Source organism: Cydia splendana, chromosome 6, assembly GCF_910591565.1.
Source record: "Cydia splendana chromosome 6, ilCydSple1.2, whole genome shotgun sequence".
Classification (NCBI taxonomy): Eukaryota; Metazoa; Arthropoda; class Insecta; order Lepidoptera; family Tortricidae; genus Cydia; species Cydia splendana.
Genome location: NC_085965.1, coordinates 4,066,766 through 4,076,608, shown reverse-complemented (window position 1 = coordinate 4,076,608; position 9,843 = coordinate 4,066,766). Strand labels below are relative to the sequence as shown.

At 39.9% G+C, this 9,843-nt stretch overlaps 1 non-coding gene across 1 annotated transcript; it reads left to right on the top strand.

Moving 5' to 3' along the window:
- Positions 1 to 827: 827 nt before the first annotated feature.
- On the top strand, positions 828 to 900 carry Trnad-auc (transfer RNA aspartic acid (anticodon AUC)). Its single transcript has one exon. It is a non-coding gene; the product is annotated as a tRNA-Asp (tRNA).
- The last annotated feature ends 8,943 nt before the right edge of the window (positions 901 to 9,843 follow it).

The window sequence follows — 9,843 nt, the reverse complement described above, 5'->3', positions numbered from 1 at the left end:
AACGAAAAAAACCTTAAAAGTGTAAACCTTGGCTCCTCTCGTCACTCCTCGCTTAGTAGCTGTTTGATAAACGATCTGAATTAATTTCTTGCAAAAACCGTGACGAAGACCAAGAAGGAGCGGAAATATCACCATCTCTATTCTTGTTATTAATACTGGTAATTTCGGAAATAAGATAGCCGGCCGCAAAATAAGGAAGTTGTAATAAGAATATTGTAATAGGTATTTATAATATCTACACCCCATTTGTGTAAGAATATTTATTATACTAATTAATAGTTTAAGGTTACATTTTTGAATTACATTTTGAACAGAGAATTTATGACAGTATCTTTTTTAGTGCTACTAGTAGTGACACTCCATTTCCAATGACAGCAGCACTACCATTCATTTTACTATGGAAATTGACAATAACACCGACGCGTTCATATTAGTAGTGCAGCTGCGGTCAGAAATAGAATGTTACCCTTAGTAGGTATACAACGTTAATTGCCGCATTACTGCCATAATTATGACGTCCAATCCGTCATTTTATCTAGCAAATTGACAGATACAGCGGCGGTTTTAACGCCGCGACATTAATGTTGCGGCGTTGACATCCGAATATCACCTTAAGAGCCCATCAACGTGCACACTAGCGCCACTGCTAAATAATCGTGAACGTGATTATTTAAATGTAACGATAGGTATTTAAAATAGGGGGCCGCTACGTAATGTATTTTGTATTTTAATGCCTTTTGAATACATCAAACTAATTTTAATTTTTAACTAGCAGAAACGTCTGCTGTCTGTGTATATGGTGGAAAGATTTGATGGCTATGGATGAGGTCTTGGTGGCTCAGATGGCAGAGCGCTGGAGTATCAATCCAGAGGCCGTGAGTTCAAGTCTCACCCAAGACAGTAATTTTTCCACTTTTAAATTCATTCTAAGCTTAATAGCATCGTTCGCAGACGTTTCTGCTTGTTAATAATTAAAATTAGTATGGGTAGCACATCGTAACTGGTGAATTTCCAATATGACTTGGAACTCCGGTAGCCGTTTAAGAAGTGTAACACTCTTGCGGTAGATGTCGCTATGGTGGCTCAGATGGCAGAGCGCTGGAGTATCAATCTAGAGGCCGTGAGTTCAAGGCAGTAATTTTTCCACTTTTAAATTTATTCTAAGTTTACATCAAACTAGTTTTTATGTTGCTGGATTCGTCGATCTATGAACTCAAAACAAAAACGGCCGTTTTAACTTTGGACGCATTAGCAGTGGCGCTAGTGTGCACGTTGATGGGCTTTTAATGGGAACCGCGGTATTTAGGCGCCATGTATACTGCGAGGTATATAAATGTGCGAGTTTCGCTTAATCGTGCGAGGTAATCCAGGATCTGATCGTTTGCTGTTTTGTAAATATGTAATTATGCCGATCCAATCCCCTCTTCGTCTCTCATCCTCGCTCGGGCCTGATTGATGACGGCGGAGATTGCATGCAAGGATTATATCTGCCCAGGATGTACGGATTATTTCGTTGCGGAGAATTGACCTCAATACAGCGGGAGAGACTTAAAACCTCTCGTCTACGTATGATAAAAATCCTGACCTAATTTTTTTGTCATCTTTATGAATTTTTTCGAGAACATTTTCTTACGACCAAGGTTTGAAACCACGACTTCAGAATGTCACATACACCCACGTCTGAATCCGTTTATTGACAACGCGCTTTTCGCGAGCAGCTAAACATGCAAGTGCTAACTAGGTATTTAATGATACGTATAAATTTACCAGTGTGTGGTTCTAGTTTGGAAAATTAAAGTACGACGAACAGGATAGCACAGTTTTACTATAAATAATTTAATAAAAACCGGCCAAGTGCGAGTCGGACTCGCGCATGAAGGGTTCCGTACCATTACGCAAAAAACAGTAAAAAAATCACGTTTCTTGTATGGGAGCCTCCACTTAAATATTTATTATATTCTGATTTTAGTATTTATTAATATAGCGGCAACAGAAATAAATCATTTGTAAAAATTTCAACTGCCTAGCTATCACGGTTCATAAGATACAGCCTGGTGACAGACAGACAGGCAGACGGACAGATAGACGGACAGACAGACAGCGGAGTCTTAGTAATAGGGTCCCGTTTTTACCCTTTAGCGGCTGATACAATTCTACTTATCATTCGAATACTGCGCAACGTTTTCATTAAAAAGTAACGATAAGAAAAGTATATGTATTCAAAAGGCAGTCGTCGCAAACATTCTGGCCAGTACCAAACAAAAGTTCGCAGCATTCAAATCACGCGAGCGATAAGAGCCCTCAGGCTCACACTTTGAAATATACTGCGGCTCCGTCGGTTATATCAATGTAGCCAAGATAGTTTAAAAAGGCAGTAAAGATGCAGGAAACTCGTATATTGTTGTGACCGCTCACCTATCGCGGTTTATATTCGTATTCAGGCCGTGGAGCGGCGCGTGTCACGTCTTAACGCCAGAGGTTATTTGCATCCCACCTTTACATTTGCTTGCCATTAACTGTCATATAGTTCAGTCGAATTCGTTGAGACTATTTCCTGTACGGATATAATGGTTGTAATTGTCTACGTGACAGCGTATCTTTCAATTGCCTTATGGTAAAAAGTGGCACTTATTTTATCACGTGAATAAAGCTATTCATCATTTGCCTGCTATGGTGATGAAATATGGCAAGCCGCAGACGTAGCGAACCCCTGTGGCCGTGTCTTTTTTTAAATCCATATAATTATCAAATTAGAATATCCTGATCGCTTGCACTTCGCGCTCGCTCAGACGTTCATTTAAGAGCCAACGGGAGTGGTCATTTCTCCATACAAACGTACTCCTCGTTTTCCTCCGTGGTTTTTGAAGCTAGAGCAATGATTTTTTCAACACAGATTAATATTGTCAATATCTGTGTCGGACCGTTTTGCTTTTTTTGATATTTTTGTTTTTTAAGTCGCTAGAGCCCTTCAAAAATGGCCAAAATGGCCTAATTGACTATGCCGCAATGAGAGGCGTGGCATTCAAAACTGATATCAATTAGCCAAAAAAGCAAAACGGTCCGACACAGATAATTTCATAATCATTTAGATTTCCAAATTTGGTTACGATTGGTTAAGTTTTGGAGGAGGAAACAGAGGAGTACGAAACCTCGATTTTTGAGAATTTTACGCAGGATTTTTCGCCTTGTCCTTATCGCACTACTTTTAGGTGCCGCTTCCGTTAGCGAGACGGGTATATTTACCTAAAATATTTAAAACTCAGCTCCTGTTTCGTCTTAAGGCTGATTTAGACGGCGCGCGAACTCGCATACGATTTTAGTTACATTGCAGACTGTTGGTTACGTCAATTCAACCGACCAATGAAAACCCGCAATGGTATGAAACTCGCATGCAAGTTCTCGCATCGTCTAAATCAGCCCTTAGTTAGGATATAATCTATTTAAATACTCGACTGTTCTCTTTCGTCTAGAACTCGAACGAGAGCCCATCTACTGCCAATAGTAAAGAAAATCGGTAGAAAAAAATGTGTCCTATTAGCAAAATTGTACAAAAGAACAAATTGGACCTGTCCTATACTTTAATTTAATGTCGTCTGAATCATAACTCGCCCGATCCTTATTGCGAAAAGAAATAAAACTAGTCTAGTTTCACGCCAATATATAAGACTGTCTGACAATAATTCGTAAACCGACCGGCGATTGCAATAATGCGGCCAAGCCTGGGGATGCTATTCGAAAACTATGTAGTAAATTTCACCGGGACTCGGAATTTATTTCATAAACGACCTACATAAGGATGTGGAGTTGAATTTTCTAAAATGAACAAACAATTTTATTTATTTTATCTTAATTATATGAAAACTCCACCAAATGCGTTTGTTAATACTCTGAGGCGAACGAAAATATTTGTTGAGGCGATTGAGATTGAGACTTCCTTGCTAAATAATTAACAACTGCCAAAGAGCAATGTTCCGAGAAGCGAATAAACTCGCTAAAGACTTTGACAAGCGACCACGTAGCAAATTTAGTTAACCAATTGTAAATGACTTAAGTATTCTAATGATTTGAGGCAAGGTTTGGGACAGGCAAATATAAAGTTTTGGCGATGTGGCCGGGTAAGGCGGATAACTCCGTGAACTCAAGACTCGTAACAGATTGAATAGGTATTTTGATTAATGATATCAAGACTAGTATACAAATGAGTTCTTTAATTTTTGGTTTTCTTAACAAAATATCTATACATCTTATTAAACAAAGTCTGTCTGTACATATGTACATACATACATCACTGGCTCAGTGACCCAAAGAGGATCTTGGCCTCTGACACAAGAGAGCGCCACTCTGCCCTATTCTGCGCCACTTCACGCCAGTTGGGTATTCCGAGGGCGGACAGGTCTTTTTGGGCTTCGTCACTCCAGCGGTATCTGGGACGCCCCGACGGACGTTTTCCGCCCGGGTGCCCCACATACGCTCTTCTCACAGCACGATCCTCCCCCATCCTCTCCAGGTGACCGAGCCAGCGGAGTCGTGTGGCTTTGATCTCGCCAATTATATTGGGCATCGCAACAAGCTCCTCTAGCTCCCTATTCTTCCTTCGCCTCCAAGTCCCATCTTCCTCTCTGATAGGCCCCAGAATCTTCCGCCAGATTTTCCTCTCCGCCACTAAGAGCTTGCTCTCTTCTTTCTGAGTCAGCGTCCAAGCTTCACACCCATACATCAAAATTGGTCTAATTACAGTCTTGTAGACTCGAATCTTGGTCGGTCTACTGATCAGCTTGGACACTAAGACTCGATGGAGCGCTGCCGAGCATCTTAGGGCGTTTTGGATTCGGATATCTATCTCTTCCTCCCTTCGGTTGGTATCAGTTACTGTGCAACCAAGGTACCTAAAAAGATCCACACCTTTGTAGGTGGTTGCTCCGACTACTAGGTCTTCTCTTTTCACTCTGGTGTTCTTGTACCTTTTCATTTGGAGATATTCAGTTTTCTGGTGGTTGATTCTGAGACCTATCTTCTCCCCTTCCTGCTCCACAATTCTAGCCATGGCTTCCAGATCCCTTTTGTTTTGAGCCAATAACCCCAGGTCATCAGCATAACCAATGATCTTATGTCTGCCGTTCAACTCTATACCCCCATCATACATAAGCAATTTTCGAACGACGTATTCGAGTGCCAAGTTGAACAGCATTGGCGAAAGGGCGTCTCCCTGCTTCAGGCCAGTGCCAACTGCAAATTCGGCCGTCAGTTCTCCGCAAGCTCTTACCCTCATCTTGCTCACTTTGGTAGCTACAATAACCATGTTCACCAATTTTTCTGGTACTTTGAAGTACCGCAAAATCTTGTACAGTGTATCTCTGTCAACACTGTCGTATGCTTTGGCAAAGTCAACAAAAAGCATGTGGATATTTTGTGCGTACTCCCATTTCTTCTCCAGCAGCTGTTTCAAGAGAAATATCTGATCCACAGTGCTGCGGTTCTGGCGGAAGCCACACTGGTAGTCACCGAGTATGTTTTCGGCATAAGGCTGAAGTCGACCCAATAAGACATATGAGAGGACTTTATATGCCGTTGGCAGCAGTGCAATACCCCTGTAGTTGTTACACTTTTTCCTGGAACCTTTTTTGTGGATGGGGCATATCACTCCAGTGTTCCACTCTTCGGGTTGTCGCTCCTCTTTCCAGATCTTCATGATTATCTCATATAATCTAGATTGCACTGCTCCCCCGCCATACTTCCATACCTCTGCATATATTCCGTCTATCCCTGGGGATTTATTGTTTTTCAGCCTCATGATAGCCTTCCTCACTTCATCGAAAGTTGGTTCTTCTACAGTATCCACACACTCCTCCGTTGCCTGCACATCAATACGACTGTTCACCGGTTGACAGTTGAGCAAGTTCATGAAATATTGACGCCATTCACATTTTATTGCTTCCGTCTCTACTACAAGGTCTCCATTATCGTCTTCCAGAAACTGCGCGCGAGGTTGGTATCCTTTCTTAATCATGCACAGCTCTTGATAGAACTTTCTGCTCTTGTTAGCTCTTATCAAAGTTTCGATATCTCTTAGGTGATTTTCCAGATGTTGCCTCTTCAGATTTCTAATCAAGTTCCTAAACCTACAGCGTGCATATGTATGTCCGCGATAAACTCAAAGATTTCCACCTATCAACAGAACTCAAAGATTTCCACCTATCAAAATGATTGTTGAGGAAGGTTTAGGTGTATAAGTAATTTGTTAAAGTTTACCAGTGCGAAGCCGGGGGGGGGGGGGGGGTCGCTAGTTTCTAATATTTTATAACCAGTAAGAAATGTATTACAAGGGCAATATGGGCAGTCATGCGTACTAAACTTGTGTGTTCGCGCGAACTGTACATCAGTTTTCTCTCCTGTGGGCAATAGTTAACAGCTTGTGGGCATGTAGATAATGATTTTATCATACTTATCCAAATAAAAGGTGTACCTTTTCATGTGGATAAGGGTTTAATAAGAAAATTAACCTTAACTGCCCTACTTTTGTGTATAGGAAACACGCAACACAATTTTGTGTTTGACCCTTAAGGACAACATGGTTCTATCTACAGTTTATATACTTAGTTTTTTTATAGGTTATATTTAAAAATATCAAAATTATTACTTAAAGTATATCTTAATACGTTAATATGCCTCTTCACTACGAAGTTGTACAAAGATGACGAGCAACAACGAGTCTTGAATATTTATGTGTCCGTATGAATGGAAAATAGATTCCCCCCGATTATTCACCAGTCCAACTCAGTACTGTAAGGATTAGCTAATACACAATTAATTACCTTTGAACCCGAGCTCAATATGACTGTATTCGCAGGGATTCGTTTGTAGATGGGAATAAATTTCCTGGATTGTTAGTTAGTATTCGTCGATTTGTGACTATTTATGGCAAATAACATTTGGAGCACGTAAGGTAAACGTATTGGTGCTCGACGCGGTCCCAGTACATAAGTATCAATAATTCAATCTCAATAATTGGTCATCTATTGGGCATTAGCATGTTGAGCACTAGTACTTTTACCTTATGCATGTTAGGTTTATCAGAAAAATATTAGTTTGGCACTTACTATTTAAAGGCGGGATTCCACCAGTGTGCGGTACTGTGCGGCACAAGCATTTGATTGTAAGTAATATGCTTAGCAGATAGAATCCCACGTTAAAACGTGGATTTTTCTATTACTTAGTGTAGAAAGCAATCTAGATGCGACAAGCAATTGACAATAACAGCCCCCGCGTCAAAGCAGCAACAGTCATTTCGCAACAGTAAAGTCCATTTCCAACAACAGCAGCACTACCATTAATTTTACTATGGAAATTGACAATAACACCGACGGTTCAGTACCAGTAGTGCAGCTGCGGTCAGAATGGAATGTTACCCTTACTTACAGCTGCAGTTGCCATCCGAATGTCATGTTAATGTGAGTTGCATCACTCAAGAAATACTTTTTAATACATCATAGGTCATATTTTAAAATTAAACAGTGTAATAGCTTTTGATAAGTAACTGACATTATTCGGCCATAAAAAATGACCGGGTTTCGTAAACGTATTTCCTAACAACAATTTCAATGTTTTACGCTGCGTGTTCAACATACAATATTATTCTCAGCGCCACGCCGTTTAAATAATCAACACTTCGACCCATAAGCCGTGGCCGTGGGGCTTAGTCAATTTGTGTAAAAATGTCCTATAATATTTATTATTTATTATTTACATATTTATTTATTTATAAGCGCTCCTGGGTATAAAAGAAGGGAGTAAACCTTTAAGAAGGGAGCATTAAGTCCGCCTTTTGTGCATTTGTATTTACCTTGTGCAATAAAGATTATATAAATAAATTATTGGGTCCACAATATTTCTGGGATTCCAAGGAACAAATGTCTAACATATTCCTTCGTTGCACACGAAAATTATTCATGTTCATCTAGTCGCCACTTGAAGCAGTTTGAATAGCGCACAAATAATCGCCATAGTAAAGCCCAATCGCTGGCTGGAAGGGTGCCAAGCCATCGCGACGTACGAGCAAAGCTAAGTCGTGATTTCCTATGTGTTTCGTTCGGATAGAATTAACAATTTCCCTTGGTATCGACAGTCGTGGTCCGCGGAGCAACGCTTGTCGATAACCGTTCCAAATAAATTATATAACTCGTGTACAGGGGCTTGGCGGAAAACTCGTTCGGATTAGTTTTTGTCTATGGCAGATGGGCAGCCGGATTAAGCCTTGTGTGATATGCGATTTGTAGCCAGCGATATGTGTACGGATTTAGATTCACTGGCGTAATTACCGTTACTAGCAATTAATTAGGCTAATTACTGCTTTACTGGAAATGCCAAATCAGGGTTGATGATGCCCAGGTAATTGACATTTCGAGCAGCGATACTGTAGGTACAACAACGCTGCAGCAGTAACGCTGGTGCAATCTGAATCAAAATGTTACCTTTAAAACTACCCTTTCCAACCAACCTTTTGAATTGGCAAAAATACTAATTGGCCAAAGCCAACTGTTTTTTATATATCCTTTTGATTTGTACTCAAAACTGCACAAAGGAAGGAAGGATCTTTGTCTTAGGTCTATTACTTACACCATTCCACTAATACGGGGTTAACCGGTTAAACCTGGGGTTACCATGGTTACCAGTACAATTTGACTCTTAGTTAATGGTTTAACCGCTTAACCCCGTTAGTGGGATGGTGCAAGTGGGACTTAGTTTGATAAAAAGAGTCCTAATTTCCGCATGCTAGTATTGCGAGTGCACTTCATTCCGCTGACCTGCCCTGACGGAGGTACAGGATTTATATATTTTTTTCATTTACCCTTGTCACAGGCACATTGTCGGCAAAACACATGAGGAGTAAATAGACAATACAACGATTGGCAGCGAGCCAAACGTTTCACATCGTAAAGAAACTGACAACTTTGTTTAATTCCGCAGGCAATAGACAAAGTTCTTTTCACCACACCAACCCGAAGCAAATATTAAATGTAAAATATCAAACAAAATCAAACCAAATCTATTCCAAATGAATGTTATTCAATATTTATCATCCAAAATCATCATTTAAAAGTCAATTCTACCAGCAAACATAAGAAAACAACTCAAAATTTGCATTTGATTACTTTGCCTCACATGTGAATAAAATGCAACTTTGCTATCAGTTTTTGAAGTGCAAAGTAAGCCTTTCCGAGCTGGTGTGGTGAAAAGTTCTTTGAGCTTGTTATACCAATAAAACAAATGTCGAATTCCTTGCGAAAATAACCGATTGGGCGGAACCACTGCCGATAATAGAGAAATATATTAACTAAAATATATTACTGCCTGATATGCTATCAGTAATTTACATTTATTCCATCCAATTAAGATAATTACATGAAACATACGATAAATTTGATTTACTTATAATCTGCGATCATATATAACCATGGATACCGCCTTTAGGAACATTACCGTTCAAATTCTCGGGCCAAATTAGCACACATACACAATTACGCCTACATTCAAATAAGACGACGCGTTTACAGAGCCTGTAATCAAAGCTGGTAAACAAAATAAGAGTCATCTTTATTACACTAATGGTACATAGCTAAGTGTAGATGAAATGCATATAATGTCAATAACTACCAATCAGCGACATTAATCCGCTAATAACCTTCTTGCTGTACGTACTGGCCGCTGAGAGTTCGCGGTTCATATTTGATTAGAATATGACTTGGACAGGGATAGGTTTATGCCATACAGTGAAGAACCAGTCAAATAATTCACGTATAATAATTTAATGCAGATTAAAAGATAACTAGTTAAAATGTTGTTATG